The following is a 14403-nucleotide window of genomic DNA, read 5'->3' as shown; positions in this document are numbered from 1 at the left end:
GCGCGAATAAACGACGCGCCGTTTCGTTCCTCGTCCGCAGCGCCGTGACGAAGGTCCTTCTTCCTTTTAGGTAACGTGTCAAGTGTCAAGACCCTGAAACCTCCTTCGAAACAGGAAGATCGAGTGGGAAGGCGAGCTCGAGCAAGGTTGCATCTGCAATTTGTGGCCCGACCGGTTGCAAGCGCGTGTCCGCAAGAAGCGTACTTCTTGATAAATATCACGCCGTTAATGTGCGCAGGCACGACACGGCATTAAAGTTTTTTTCCACGGTCCGCGTACGACGGCGCCGCGCGTGGAGGAAAAATCGCGCGATAACGCGCGAGAGCTCGCGGGAACACGAACGGTCGGACGAATGGTCGAATTATCAGGCGGAAGTCGAGAGAGGAGATTCCACGAAGAGAGGAGACCGCGGCGGGCCGCGAAAGCGGCACAGATTCGAGTCCCGCTTAAAATCGCGCGATATTTCCGAGCAATTGCGATTAAAAATTGCAGCCGATTTTCGCCGGCGAAATTGCTCGTGTGGCGATAGCGCGTTCGGAAGATAAAGAGACAGAGAGGGAGAGGGAGAGGGAGAGAGAGAGAGAGAGAGAGAGAGAGAAAAACGGCGAGACGAGGTCTTCGACCTTGATAGCGTCGGATGTTGACATTGCGGTTCACGTGAATTGCTACGGAAAGTCAGTCGACGTTAACGTACCGGCCTAATGAATCATTAGCGTTCCTATTAGTCCATTAATGTCTCTTAACCTCTGGGGGTCTGTGCCATATCCGGTTGGGTTAACCGCATGAGAGCAGATGATGCTGGGTGCATGTTTGCGTCATAGACACGAGTGTGACGCGCACGGCGAGGCTTCGTGCGCGCCAACTGGCACTCGTACGCGTTTTTCCCTCGGATCCTTCGGCGCTACCGCTCTTGCTTCTTCGTCCACATTTCTGCTTCTTCGGTTTTCTTCTTCCTTTCCCTCGAGATCCCGCGCTCTCACGCGACTTTTACGGTGACATCTTCGTTAATTTCAAATCGAGATAGAGCTGCGACGTAGCGAAGAAAATTTTTCCGAATGCGTGTGTGTGTGTGTGTGCATTTCGTTGCATCGACTCTAATGTATTTTATGTAGAAATATATTATGTATAGCCGAAATATTGAGTATAAATGCATAATTTCTCATTCTTGACATACCTATAGTATATTTAAATGAGTCGTTCAACGTAACAATATCTGCCGTATAACACTCACGAACCTCTTCGTCTCTCCTTTTTCTCACACGCCGTAACTCAGCTAAATACATTCTCAAAGATAATACTGAATATCCTAATTCGGACTCATCAAGAGCGTAACTGGCGTCGCCTTCGGATAATAACGAGCCCAAGCACGGACGCGACGTTGAACAAAACGATCGGACGATCTTTGTTCGTTTGAGCGAGTCCGGACTCAGCCGTGTTTTTGGTCTCTTCGAGTCTCCTCGGCAAGGTGACGTCTGAGGAAAATTTCCGGAGGAACTTTCCGGGTAATTACGGCGGTGCCGTTTTGTTCGCCGGCGATCAACAAGACCGTCGCGTCAGGACCGCTCGTAAAGTTTACGATAACCGTCCCTCACATTTTTGTTATCGCGAGCCATTATCGAGAGCCAGCGCGCGATTCCTATCTTTCGAGAACGCTCTCTCTGTACGCCGACCGGCACCCCATGAAGAATTTCTCGTTCTGTCTCGTTACTGAAAACGAGCGGAATATAACTCGGCCATAAAGTTCCTCGTAATCGAGTCCATCTTCGCGCGATTTATCGCTCATGCATCCGATTTCTCGGCGTCCTCGCGAGCGCGCTTCTTTCCCAGGGATTATTCGCGCGCACGTGTATGTGTTCCGGTGCGTGTACACCTTGGAAATTATCAACGTGGGAAAAATCGCGCGGTCCCTCCCTCTCTCTCTCTCTCTCTCTCTCTCTCTCTCTCTCGTTTATTATGCCGCAAACCTCTCGCTCGAGTCGCTTCGCTGAGCGATCGCTTTTCAGATAAATCAAACTCGATCGAGGAAATAAGCGTGCGCGCAGGCTACACTGATGTGCCAGGCGCTCATAAAATGATCACCCTGAGAGTGCGCATGGATAGATAAAATCCTTAGCAGTCACGTCTGCCACGGTTCGCATTAAGCGACGGGCACTACGAATGGCTCTAATATTCATGCCCATCAGGGACTGAACGGAAGTCTGCGAGTTATTCGGCCTGTAACCTCGGCTTTCGCACGATTCTGAGTCTCCATTAAATAAGATCAAGCACGGCATACCGCCGAACATTATATATATATATATATATATATATATATATGTGTTAGAGATGTGCGAACTATTCGAATTCGAATCGAATCGAATCGAATCTAATGTAATTCGATTCGATTCAAATCCGAATTCCTATGATTCGAATCCGAATATTCGAATATCGATTCGAAAATTTCGAATCGAAGATTCAATTACGAATAAAATATATTAACGTGCATGATATTTACATGCATCAGGTACAAAACGAGCCATCTGGGCCTGTATATTTGAACCCTTAACTTGTAATTAACTCAACTCATAATTAATAACTTAATTATAAATTACTTTAAATATTTAAATATACATTTTACTGTAAGATGATATTACAATATCAATATCCCCTTTCATATTAAAATCTTCCATCATTATGTGCATGTTTAATAGTCATGTTAAATTTTTTAATGATTCGATTCGATTCGAATTCGAATGAAATTTCGTAGATTCGATTCGATTTGAATTCGAATTAAAAAAATGAGATTCGATTCGATTCGATTCGACATAAAAATTCTTGATTCGCACATCTCTAATATATATATATATATATATATATAGATCCTTCTTCGGAGCGCACATTTAGCGCCAAATGCGTCCGTCTGATTCTAAAGGTGAAACAATATTGTACGTGACTATTATACAAGTCAAATGAGCTCTACAATCAAACTGCCGCATTAAACGCCAGCTATGCGCGGTCAGACCACGACACATAATTCCGAGTTCCCCCTTCCATCAAATTGTCAGCCTGTCAAAGTCGAAAAAATGACCAAAATATCGGAACGTATCGAAATATCGTTCTTGTCAAATTGTCGAACTGTTACAATTTGAGCGTAAAAAAAAAATTAAAACTTCAATTATTTCACTCGATTGCTTGAACGTGTGCGTGAGACTAAATTTACCAAAATTACATCTGCCCCAATGTTCACGCGGATATTATTGCACGCTGAGTCACGTTTACTGTCCTGAATTAGCGGCATACATTTAACGCTAATAGTTGCGACGCCTCCAAGGGCTCCAAAGTTTCTGTTATGCAGCTCTCAGTAGTTCTGAGTAGCAGCAGCAACGGCAGCAGCAGTGGCGAACAACTGCACGCGCATCGTAACGCGGGTTTCTCAGCACGCACGTATTATTTATTCTTCTCCTCGGAGAATGATAAGCCACGTTCGTTGAACGTGATCGCTCCGTCCGAACGGCTCGCGTTTCCACACAGGTAAAACTGCGATGCATTGTTACAGCGTCCAACGTGCGATTATTCATCCTCGCCGCCAAGTATTCCGCCGGGCAAAAGAACGAATCGATTATCGCTTTATGAGCATCTCGCGCGCTCAGCGATTAGTCATCGGGGCCCGAATGAGCGCACAAGTCGCGAAGACCTTGACTGATGCGAAACTCGGCATTACCCCGAAGACGCGCTTCGGATAATTCCGCGCGATTTCGCCGATGATTCGGGCGTCGATTACAGCTAAATTCGCACGATTCGTGGCCGCAATTCCCCAATCGCATGGATTTCTCTCGCCGGCCGCGGCGGCCAATCGACCATCGACGACGGCGAGAGCAAGAGACTCGCAAGAATCGAGAATAAGCCAAGCGACGAGAGCCGAGAGACCGACGATAAAATGCACCATCGGGAAACAACAATTGGGCGACCGTCGCGGGTATTGTCGGGTGCCTCGGGATTTAACAACGTAAGCTGAGAGGCCGCAAACGATCGTGAGCAAGAACTTGCTCGTATACGAGACGATGATGTCATGCGGCGGCAAGCTCCGGCAAGCAAGGTCCAACATCTTCGGCTTCCCATCCCTTCCCCCCTTGCCTCCGGCGATAACCTGTTTTAACGCTGGAACTAATCGCCAAGTTCTCAGGTCCGTTCGGCACTGTCTCGCTCTGAGGACGTCCTGTGCCCGGTCGCGAGTCCTTCGGAGCAGGACTATCATCCCTGAGGAAATGCTATCGCGTAATTCGCCCGCGTAATCGCCCATTAATCCCGATATTTCTCCGGAAAGTATCTGGAACCGACCTGTGGAGGCTCTCACGGAATAAAGAACTTGAGTGCTGTTTCCTTTTCCGCTGCGATCCGGCCGCTCTCGAGCTGGATTGTGCCGATAATCCGGATTAATTAATTTTAGATTAAAGACTCGTCAGCGGTTTTTCAAATCGAGACGGGCGACGGACGACGGGAACTCAGTCAGTCACGGTTGCCATTCATTCACGTCGGCGGATCTATGCGTTGTGCAACGTCACGAGTCGGGCGGGTGGGGGGGGGGGTAGGGGGGAGGGAAGGGTACATTAATTACTGCTAAAAATACCGACAAGCATTCGCGTCGCGCGCAATTAGAAGGAGAGAGACGAACGTTTAATCAGCGCATAGCGACTCTTGCGCTCGTCTCGTTTTCTTTCGCACGCACGCTTCCTAATTGGAATGCACGCGCATGCTGCGCTAAAAAACGCGCGTCGCACCGGGGGAAAAATCGGCAAGACGCAGCGACGCTGGCGTGGCGTCGCGTTAATTGAATTCCTCTTCGATCGCGCGCGAATCTCCGCGAGGAGCAAATTGCGCGCGGCTGACGCGCGTCATTATGTCATCATCGTCCGTGCAGGTATTCCTGCGCGCTTAGAATCGACCTGGGGCTCTCTCGACCGGCGGAAGGTGAGACGTGACATCAGACTTTCTGGGAACGAGCGACCGCCTGTTTCCCGTTCGCACGCGGCGCGGCGCGGCGCGAGGAGAGACGGCGAGGTGCGTCGTAAAAATACGAACGAGCGTCGCCGAGGAGGAGCCTCCTCCACGGCCAATTTGCCGGCGTGGAAATCTTTTTTCGTTTCCTTCCGCCGCCTCGAGCGAGCGACACGTCGTCGTAACTGCTTGGGACGAGCAACGGGCGCGTTCGCTCGTTCCAATTAAAGAAACTGCGAACAAGTGATTTACAGGCGGGTGGAGAGAGAAATCGGAGCTGCTGCGAGTTTTAGAATCGCCCGAGCGCGCTCGGCGGCGCTACGACGTTGATTTTCGTCGCTGCGGAGAATTCGATTTCAGCCGGCGTAATCGAAATTTCGGCGTTTACGTTTGATCGCGCAGCTGCCACGAATATTTGCGCGCCACGTACGCGCGAGAGGTGCGAGAGACGAGGCGGAAGGAGGGACGTTAATAATCGCAACAGGTTATCGCACTGTTGCTTTAATCGCACGGGCAATCGCCGCTGTGAGACGAGCTTTATTCATTAGTCGACAGACGAGACGCCGGGCTCTCCGAGAGCGTTGGTGGACGCCTGGCTCGGACGAGACCTCGCCGGGCGTAATTGTCGCGCTGAAATACTCCAACGAGATCTGCGAAGCTCGCTTGCCGCCGCTCGAGAGCGCCGCGGTTACGAGCGCAGCGGCGAGGATTCGTCCCTCGATTCCGTCGGGTCGCATAAATGATCTCTGACACGAGGGACTAAAAATGTGTACTCTATTTGGCGTAATTACGCCGGGGACCCTGACAAAAATTCTCTGGGACCTCGCTGCGCTGTTCACGAAACGTGACGTGAGTGCGATGTTACGTCGCCGTTATTGTCACATCGACGATTTGCCGGCGAAGCGTCGCGCTTTTTATCTTCCAAAGCAATCTGTTTGTCAACAAATATACGCGAGAGGGCGATCCGCCACCGCGTGGCGCATCTTTCTTTCCTAGAGAACTCGTTTCTCGATAAATACGAAAACTATAGGAAAAAGATGCTTCTTGGAAAATCACTTTCCGACGGGGGATCTCCCTCGATTCTTGCTGCACGGCAGTATCGATACGCGGACGACATTCGGTGAACATCGAATCATTCGGAATGCCAGAAATGCTTGAAAACGCAGGCGGTATCTTATCGCCAAAGTCGCGAAATAACAAAACACGTAACTACGCTCTCTTACTTTCCGGTTACATAAGGCGCGATGACGTCAGCCGACCGGTAATTATTCCGCGCAGAGACTGCCTGCTCCGCGATATTGACGCGCACTCGACGTTCATTCATAAACCGGCAAATCTCCTTCGCGCGACGAAGTCGCGCGTTTATGTCGCGCAAATAAAACGAGCGAGAGCTCGTGAGTAAGCGAAATATTTCGCGAGGGGAGGTGCTTTCACGCGCGCGCGCCTGCAACGATGACGTGAATGCACACTTACTCTGGAATCACGGCGAGAGAGTCTCGATCGTCGATGTGCGCCGCGCGCCTTTAATCTCCCGTATATTGTCAGTGTAAATAAAACGTTTGTCGATTTGTTGCCGTAATTCCTCGACACGCAGAGCTCCGATATACAATGGCCGTTATCGTATCGAGTATCGCCGAGTGATGTCGAGATTACGACTGTCTATTTGTTCGTATACGGGCTTGAAAATGCTTCTGACGGCTAGCGTCCGCTAATGGCTCCTAACTGACGTATACCAATAAGGATGACTAACGATGTGAGCAAGTTTGGGGGGGACACGTGGGTGGAATTTAACGACGTTCCGTGTTCGCCGGAGGATGACGAATTTACCGCGGATGGCAACAATCGCGTGTTATCTCCCCAATATATATTACCGCCGTCATTCTTTCGAATCTTTCCTCGCCGATGCAAATATTTGTCACGCAAATACGCGTCCTTGCACACACACACGCACACACAGAGAGAGAGCAATCATCGACAGACAAGCGGCGCGTGCAACTCGCGACCGCGCGCTCGATTTCATCGGCAAATTTCGCGGTCTTCACAGGTGCGACGGGCAGGAGCCTCGTCGACGATTGTTTCCGAAGCGACCGCGAAGGATACCACGCAGTATGCATAAAACATGATACTTCCTCTTAATATGCGGCACGTCAGCGTGTGTGTGTGTGTGTGTGTGTGTGTGTGTGCGCGACAAGATGGCGCGGAAGCGAATTTTTGTGGAATAGCATCTGTTTGTTATTCGGCAGCTGCGTCAAATGACTAAGAGGCTGCGTCGGCGGAAGCGAATCATCAGCTCTGAATTGATAGCGTGCACATTCTCCGAGATATAACGCCACCCACTCCTGCGCCCCTTCTTTCCTTCCTTCGTGTGCAAACTGCGAGTCCCGCGATCTCCGGAGTTACGCGACGAGAGCTGGAATCGTACGGACGAGCGATTTCCAGCGCTCGATTTCTGACGATCGATTATCTGCATTTCTGCAGAATTCGCGCGGTAAACCGCGCTCCATAGAGCGGTCTACGGTTTTTCGGCTTCGAGAAACCTTCGTTTCGCGAAGCATTCGGTTAAATCGCGATCTCGCATAACTGAGGTCCGTCGGGGACGAAAGTACCTGCGACCCACATTCGACGAATGGAATATCGGAAATCATGAAATATCGGCGAATAAACATGTTAATCGACTCTAGCGGAGAAGTTAACGCGTCGCAGGCGACGCCGGAGAAAAGATATCTCTATATAAACGTAATCCGGGGATAAATTACGGCAGTTCGAATGCCTCGAGGTTCGCGTCTCTTTCTCGTTTCCCCTCCCCCTCCCCTCTCCTACTCCTCCTTTTCTCCGGCAAGTTTCCGCGCGAAAACTTCTGCTTCTCTATCTCGCTTATATAGACGGTCCTTCAAGTTCCCTCGTCCGCCAAGTAGAACGCTCTTGCCTGACAAACGCTGCCTAACGAGTTCCTACCGGCTTTGTGTCGCGAGTCGAGTCGCCGCCGTATTGTCGAAGAAAATTGAGTCGAGTTGGCCGATCGTTTCGCGCACGACAATCGGCAATCAAGTCGCTCGCTCGCGTGTTCGCTTGAAAATTGGCTGCCACTTGTAATCGGCGACGGATCGTGGATCGCTATCGTCATTTGTCGCCGGTTACGACTTTCGACGCCGAACTTCTCCAATTAAAACGGCGAAAGTAACGTGCGCGCGCGCGCGCGGGTGCGATCGCTCCGTGATATTTTAATCTTACGTCCACACAAGTGGCACACGCTCTCTTCGGCTCGCATCCCGTTAGATTAGTTTCCGCGCAACTTCAGTCACGTCCAACTTATCCACCGCGACGCGAAGGCTAATTTACATCGTTGGAAAAGTTGAACTAAAATAAAAACGTCGATTGTCCAAAGTTTTCAGGCGCTCGGACGAAGTTCTCGTGTGCGCGCGCGCGCGCGCGCGCGCAGGAAGATCCTCGGGATCGCAGGATTCCGTCAAGATTTCCCGCAAAATATCCGGAGAATCGCGAGCGCGTTACGGAGATGAAACACACGCGTTCATCGCGCGTATGTATTCCTCGAATCATCCGCGCGATGGAGAACTTTGAGAAGATTGAGTGAAGGCGAGATAAAGCACCGCGCCGGCATTGCGGTGCGCAGAGAAGGAGCACTTCCATACATCAAAATCTCGGATGCGTGAGAGGAGGCCTCTCTTTGTTCGTGCCATTTCTCGCGGTCGCGAGCTACGCTCGACGAATATCCGCGATATTAACACCGTCGTGTCCGCAAAAGCGCCGACATCCCCCACGGAGGGAGATTCTCCGGGAGAGTTTAATATAGAAATTTTCTCGTTCATCCATGTCCCCTCCGACGCTCCACCGACACCGCAAGGATTTCATCTCGCCGCAGTCCTTTCGTCCCCTCTACGCATTCTTATAAAATATTTCGTTGCACACCGCGTGCGACGCGCGCGAATTAAAACTAATTATAGTACGTGTCTCGTAACCGCTGACATATATAATATATTCGTGTGTGTACCGCATCTCCCGTTTGACTGTCGCATAATTCGTAATTAAAATTCAGCAGAAATCAATTCGTCGGGCCAAAGCCAAGCGGCGGGTAATTAATCTCGTTACATTAGCGTTCGTTACGCCGTTGCATTACGCTGTCGCACGGATTGCGCGCTATTATGGATCGGCTTTTGCAGTTCAGGCACTGAGAGCGAGTTTCAGCGAGAGAGAGAGAGAGAGAGAGAGAGAGAGAGAGAGAGAGAGAGAGAGAGTATATCTGGCGGTAAATTAGTCGCAGCTATCGGCGACTCATAAACAATTATTTGAAAGGCCGGTGCTCCTCGTTGCGCGCGCCGTTCTAATGCGGAAAAACGACGCAGTCGGCTTCGGCTTTAATCGCAGAAACGTATCCCGCGGATAATGAAAGCGCGCGTTGCATCTTCCGCGATTTCCTTTCTATAGACACACATACATACAGCCGCGGCGTTTTCTCCCCCTGCCCTCCCTTCTCTCTCTCTCTCTCTCTCTCTCTCTCTCTCTCTATCTGTCTGTGGACTTAATCCTCTCTGAATTTTATTCCGGATGCAATATAACCCGGCGTTAATCCCGGCCGCCGCTTTTTGCCTATCCATGTAACTAAGCCGATATACGTGAATCTCCATGAGCGACGTACGTGACTCCGCGCGCGTCTCTATAGAAAATTCCCCGCGAGCATCACCGCGGCGCGTTGGGAAGCGCGATCGATCAAGCAGCCTTGGACACGACGCCGGGAAGATCGAACGGAGGATTGATCGAAAGGAGACAGCAGAGGAAGTTATAAACTCTTCCTCCATCTCGAATTCGCCGGGGAGAACGTGCAAGATACTTCGCGAGGCGCCGCCAATTTTTACTTTCTACAGTGCGGAGCGTTCCTCTCTTTTCGCGGCACGGCGTGTCAGCGCTTTCGCCAATGGAATGTGTTATAACGCGTATAATATGATATTTTCACATCGTAGCACGCGTTCAATTACTCGCGCGAGTTTGACAAACGCGCCGCGAAAAGCATGCGTTTAATAATTCATCGAAGCGCCACTAGCTCTGATAATATTGATCAACGCGGCGAGTCTCGCGCCGTTTAGTGCCCGCGCTACGTAAAATTCCGCGGTGCGGCCAGTCACGATGTCAAATAAATTAGGTAACCAGCGCGACCAAAGAGTGGGTGTGTTTGTTGACGTTTGAGGGCGTTTAGCCGGGCCTCTTTCCGCGAGTTCAGTCGAGGTGAGCTCGTCGAGGGTTTAACGTGCGCAAAAATGGCGCTTGCCCCGTCGCGGAAGCGATATATTATTCGTAGCGCTGCTCTCTCTCCCTCTCTCTCTCTCTCTCTCTCTCTCTCTCTCTCGTCGATTAATTAATATTTGATAATTAATTTACGTACGAATGGTTAATGTCCATTAGACGCGATGATTAATTAAATTACTCGCGAATTGATATTCGGCCATATTTCGGAGTAAACATTAATCTCGCAGCTCGATGTGTTATTCGAACGTGATATTACGTACGTCGACTCGCCCTCTCACGTCCTGCGGGACGGACGCATTCTGCCAGCGTTAACCTGATTTCCCATCGATTTTTCTTCGCGAGCGAGCGAGCGAGCGAGCGAGCGAGCGAACGCACGCACGCACACGGTGCGTCGTAGTCGGCGTGTGTCAGCGGCACGCGCGAGCCGGAGGAACGAACGAACGAACGTAACGACGCGAACCTCCAGTCGCCGATATCGTACACGTGTCACGTGAATAAGCTTTAACTTTTGCTCGAACGGTGACGTGCACACGTGTGTGCGCGCAGCCGATGGAGCGAAATAGGGCTTTCGCGAATTCTGGCGCTGCCACCAGCGTCGTTGCCGCCGCTGCCGCTGTTACTGTTGCTGTTGCATGCAATCATTTCAACGTCTGTCGTGCCGTGACGCGCCGCTGCAACGTAACTCTACGTCCGTTTGAATTATTGCACGCCTGCACAATACGCCTCTCGTCCCGCTCCGCCGGCGTGTGCATTCCGTAAAAGCAACCGCGGCGCGTACCGGCGAATATGCAGATCACGCTCACGCGCTCAGGAATCTACGTGGAGAAACGTCTCCGGGGCGCTTCCCCGGGAGCTCGAGCTACCCCAGCGCCGAAAGACGAAGCCCGATGGAGCCGATCGAAATTGCCCCAATCCGCGTTTCTACATCGCGCGTTTTACGCAAGCGAGTACACGGCGAGTTTTTGCGTCTCACACGACCACCGTGCAATCATCTTCTTTCTCAAGTCCGCTCAACTTACGTCATCCCTCGAATTGTCTCTTCGGCACCCGAATGCATTCCCGATCGATCCTTATCGGGTAAACTAGCACGCATAGACTGTGCGCGCTCCGCAAGGGGCTGTACAGAATAAATCCGGGAAGAACGGCTGTGTGCCGCAGGAATTCGCGATCTTTGTCTAGCTTTGTTCCTAACCGAGGCAGCTACACGAAGACGACATATGCCTGTGGACAGTCGAAGCTGCCCTTTGTACCTCAAACCTCTCATGAGAAGGCGCAGTCTACTTGAGTATGATTTCAACACTCTCGCGGATCTCTTCCAGTCGGCAGTAGCCTCGTCCATTATCACACCAGAGCGATGTTTTCCCTCAGTTGTAGACTTTAACGATCACAAGCCGCAGCCTCTTCTAATCGCCTCTCGCCAGAATCGCGTTCGAGAGTTGCTTTGCGCGCGACGAGCCTAATATATAGGATTATAATACACCGCGCAGCATCGCTCCTCGCACAAACCTGTTTCTTTTCAAATCGCTGCGCTTTCTCCGGGGATGTTCGCGCGCGGATGGGACTTGTAGTCGCGGCCGATCTGAATTCGGCCCGAACGGCCGAAAGGCGCGAGGAGCCCCGGCGAGCGATATTGCATTTCGCGACACGGCAGAGGGCCCGCATAAATCTCCTTATTCATCGTTCGCCTTTTACGCGCGAATCTATCCGATCGCCGGGATGCGCCGGGCTGCCGGAGGAGAGGCGCTCGTCGCGCTCGTCGATTGGATCCGTGGCATATCACGACCGACACGGCGCGCGGCGGCGCGACGGCGTGCGCGCATCTTCGCGTAACAGCGAGCGAGCGCGGCTTCCTCGGCGATTTATGCGCGCCGCGTTAGCCGGCTATTAAGCGGCGGAACGAGTTTCGTGCTTTATACGTGCGTGTCTCCGTCTTTAATTTACAGTTACACTCGGCGGATCGAAGCCGCCGCGCGCGAGTTTCGGCGTCGAACCGGTGCCCGCTTTACGCGCTGCGTCGCTTGCTTCGCCTCTCTCTCTCTCTCTCTCTCTCTCTCTCTCTCCCCCTCCCTCTCTCTCTTCCTCTCTCGCGTCCCATTCTTTCTTTTTTCCTTCTTTCGCCTTTTTCTCGACGATTCCGGCGTCTTGTGGCAGCCGACTGTTTCTACGACGCATACCGGTTACGTAAAGGAAAAAAAGTAGTTACGTTTGTATCGAGCGTTAACGGTAGTTTCCTCGGCCCAGTCGCCGTCGTCGTCGTCGTCGTCGTCGGCCGGCGCGAGCTCTTCGTGAAAGAACTTCATCTCCCGGGCTTTGAGCGGCGCTCGGCGAGGAGACGCGCAAGACGCTCTGGCTTTGTGCGGTGCGTAATGTTTCGCGTAATTTCGCAGCAAGACGAATACAAGAGTCAGATGTTTGCACAAAGAGCCGGGGGATGCCGTTTATCGAGAGACAAAGACAGCGAGGGAGAGAGAAGGAGAGAAAGGTTCCTGCGCGCGCTCCTGCGTCGCTCCCTTCCGTCAGGCACAAACATCAGTCGTAAACGGCGGAGGCGAAATTATGGCCGATTACGCGAGCGGCTTTCAGCATGAATGAGACACGGCGCGCACGCCGTGTTCCCGGCACCCTCCGCGTCCTGAAATCTCTCTCTCGATCATCGACCAGCACGACGTGTAGCACGTGCTGCAATCTGACATTTCCGCGCGCGGCCGCGGACGCACGAGTGCTCGCGGGCGCGATTTCCAACACGTGTAGAGAAAGCGCATAGATTAAGGCACGTACACTTTTTCTTTCAACCTTGCGGACGCGCGCGTGAAGTCCCCCCACCAGGCAGGCACTTCGCGCCGCGCGCGGTCGAAAGTCAAAAAGCCGACGAGCGCGCGTCCGACTTACGCGCGCCCGATTTGTCAAATTGGCAAAATACTGTTCAGAGAGAGTGAGAGTTGTATACACGTTTCTCCCTCTTTTTACGGAGGGGCGCGCCGACTTTCGAAACGACCAGACCGATCGGCGATCTGCTGCTGGGACCGATGGGACCGATCTGCGAATCGACTGCGTGTCACGCGTCGGAATCTTCAAGTTCACCGCAAATATGTCGCGTTTCGAGACGTTACTCGCGTGCGCTAACAATTACAGAGCGATCGCAGAGCAACTGAACCGACGAGTGTGGACGGTTTTCGCAGAACTCCACAAGCGAATCTGCCGGTGCCACTCGGCAGCCGGCGAGAGAGAGCGAGAGAGAGAGAGAGAGAGCGAGAGAGAGAGAGAGGAGGATGATATCCCGTCTACGACTTCGTTACACGGACGATCCGGTCGTAAGGATTCAGCCGAAGCGGCTAAATCGAGCGAAGACCTGCGCCATTGTCTGCCGCGGCGGGAGGCAAATGAATTTCCTGTCGCCATTCATCCACGGACGTTAAGTCCTCGCTCGAAGAGGCCGCTGCTGCGCGCAGGATCGCGTGCGGATGGCAGAATGGGAGCGCAACGACATCGACGACGAGCGTGCTAATCTGCCGGCGGGATCACTCGTGGATTTTTATTTTCCTTCCCACGCGCGCGCGTCCCGAGGAAAGCGACTTTGAATTACTCTCGATTTCTCCACGGCCTCGCGGGTACGCCATCTCGTCGTCCTCGTCGTCTCGTTTGTCTTGGTTGTCCCTCACTCGCGCACATCCGCTCGCCTCGCCTCGCCTCGCCTCGTCGAAGTACTTCAAGGTGCAACCGATGATAATCCCCTTGTCCGGGGAACGCCGGCGCCTTGGAGACGCGTCAGCTTCCATCCAGGATTGCGTGTAGCGCGCTCTCGCGTGTGTCGAGGACTCGAACGCGCGCGGGGCGCTCGTTTTATCGGAGTGCTAGTGCAAAAGTGCCCGGGGTTTATCGATACGCTCGAATATTTGCGAGAGAAAGAGAGGCGGCAGAGAGAGAGAGAGGGAGAGGGAGAGAGAGAGAGAGAGAGAGAGAGAGAGTGAGTGAGTGAGTGAGAGAGAGAGAGAGAGAGAGAGAGAGAGAGAGAGAGAGAGAGAGAGAGAGAGAGCGCAGCCGGCAGCTGTTTGCCGATACGAGCGAACCGATGCGGCATGGAGCCCTGAATAGGTAATAATCGCCGGATAAAATTTGCGTAGTCCGCGCGCGCGCGAACTCGATCGCCGCGTTATTCCGGCATGATGCGCG

The 14403-nt window shown here is 52.3% G+C and overlaps 1 protein-coding gene across 2 annotated transcripts in view; it reads left to right on the top strand.

The window, feature by feature from the left end:
• Positions 1 to 14403, top strand: part of MESR3 (misexpression suppressor of ras 3) — a 54083-nt gene that overhangs the window by 20182 nt on the left and 19498 nt on the right. Inside the window, exon 1 of one of the 2 annotated variants that reach the window (XM_025300462.1) lies at positions 52 to 146. The exons of the other annotated variant lie outside the window; for it this stretch is intronic. The gene's annotated coding sequence lies outside the window, so the exon portion shown is untranslated. Of the gene's footprint in view, positions 1 to 51; positions 147 to 14403 lie in introns of those variants that run through there. 2 annotated transcript variants of the gene reach the window in all.

This window comes from Harpegnathos saltator, unplaced genomic scaffold (assembly GCF_003227715.2).
Source record: "Harpegnathos saltator strain DR-91 unplaced genomic scaffold, Hsal_v8.6 scaffold37, whole genome shotgun sequence".
Lineage (NCBI taxonomy): Eukaryota > Metazoa > Arthropoda > Insecta > Hymenoptera > Formicidae > Harpegnathos > Harpegnathos saltator.
Note: the sequence above shows the minus strand (reverse complement) of the source record. Positions and strands in the feature narration are given on the sequence as shown.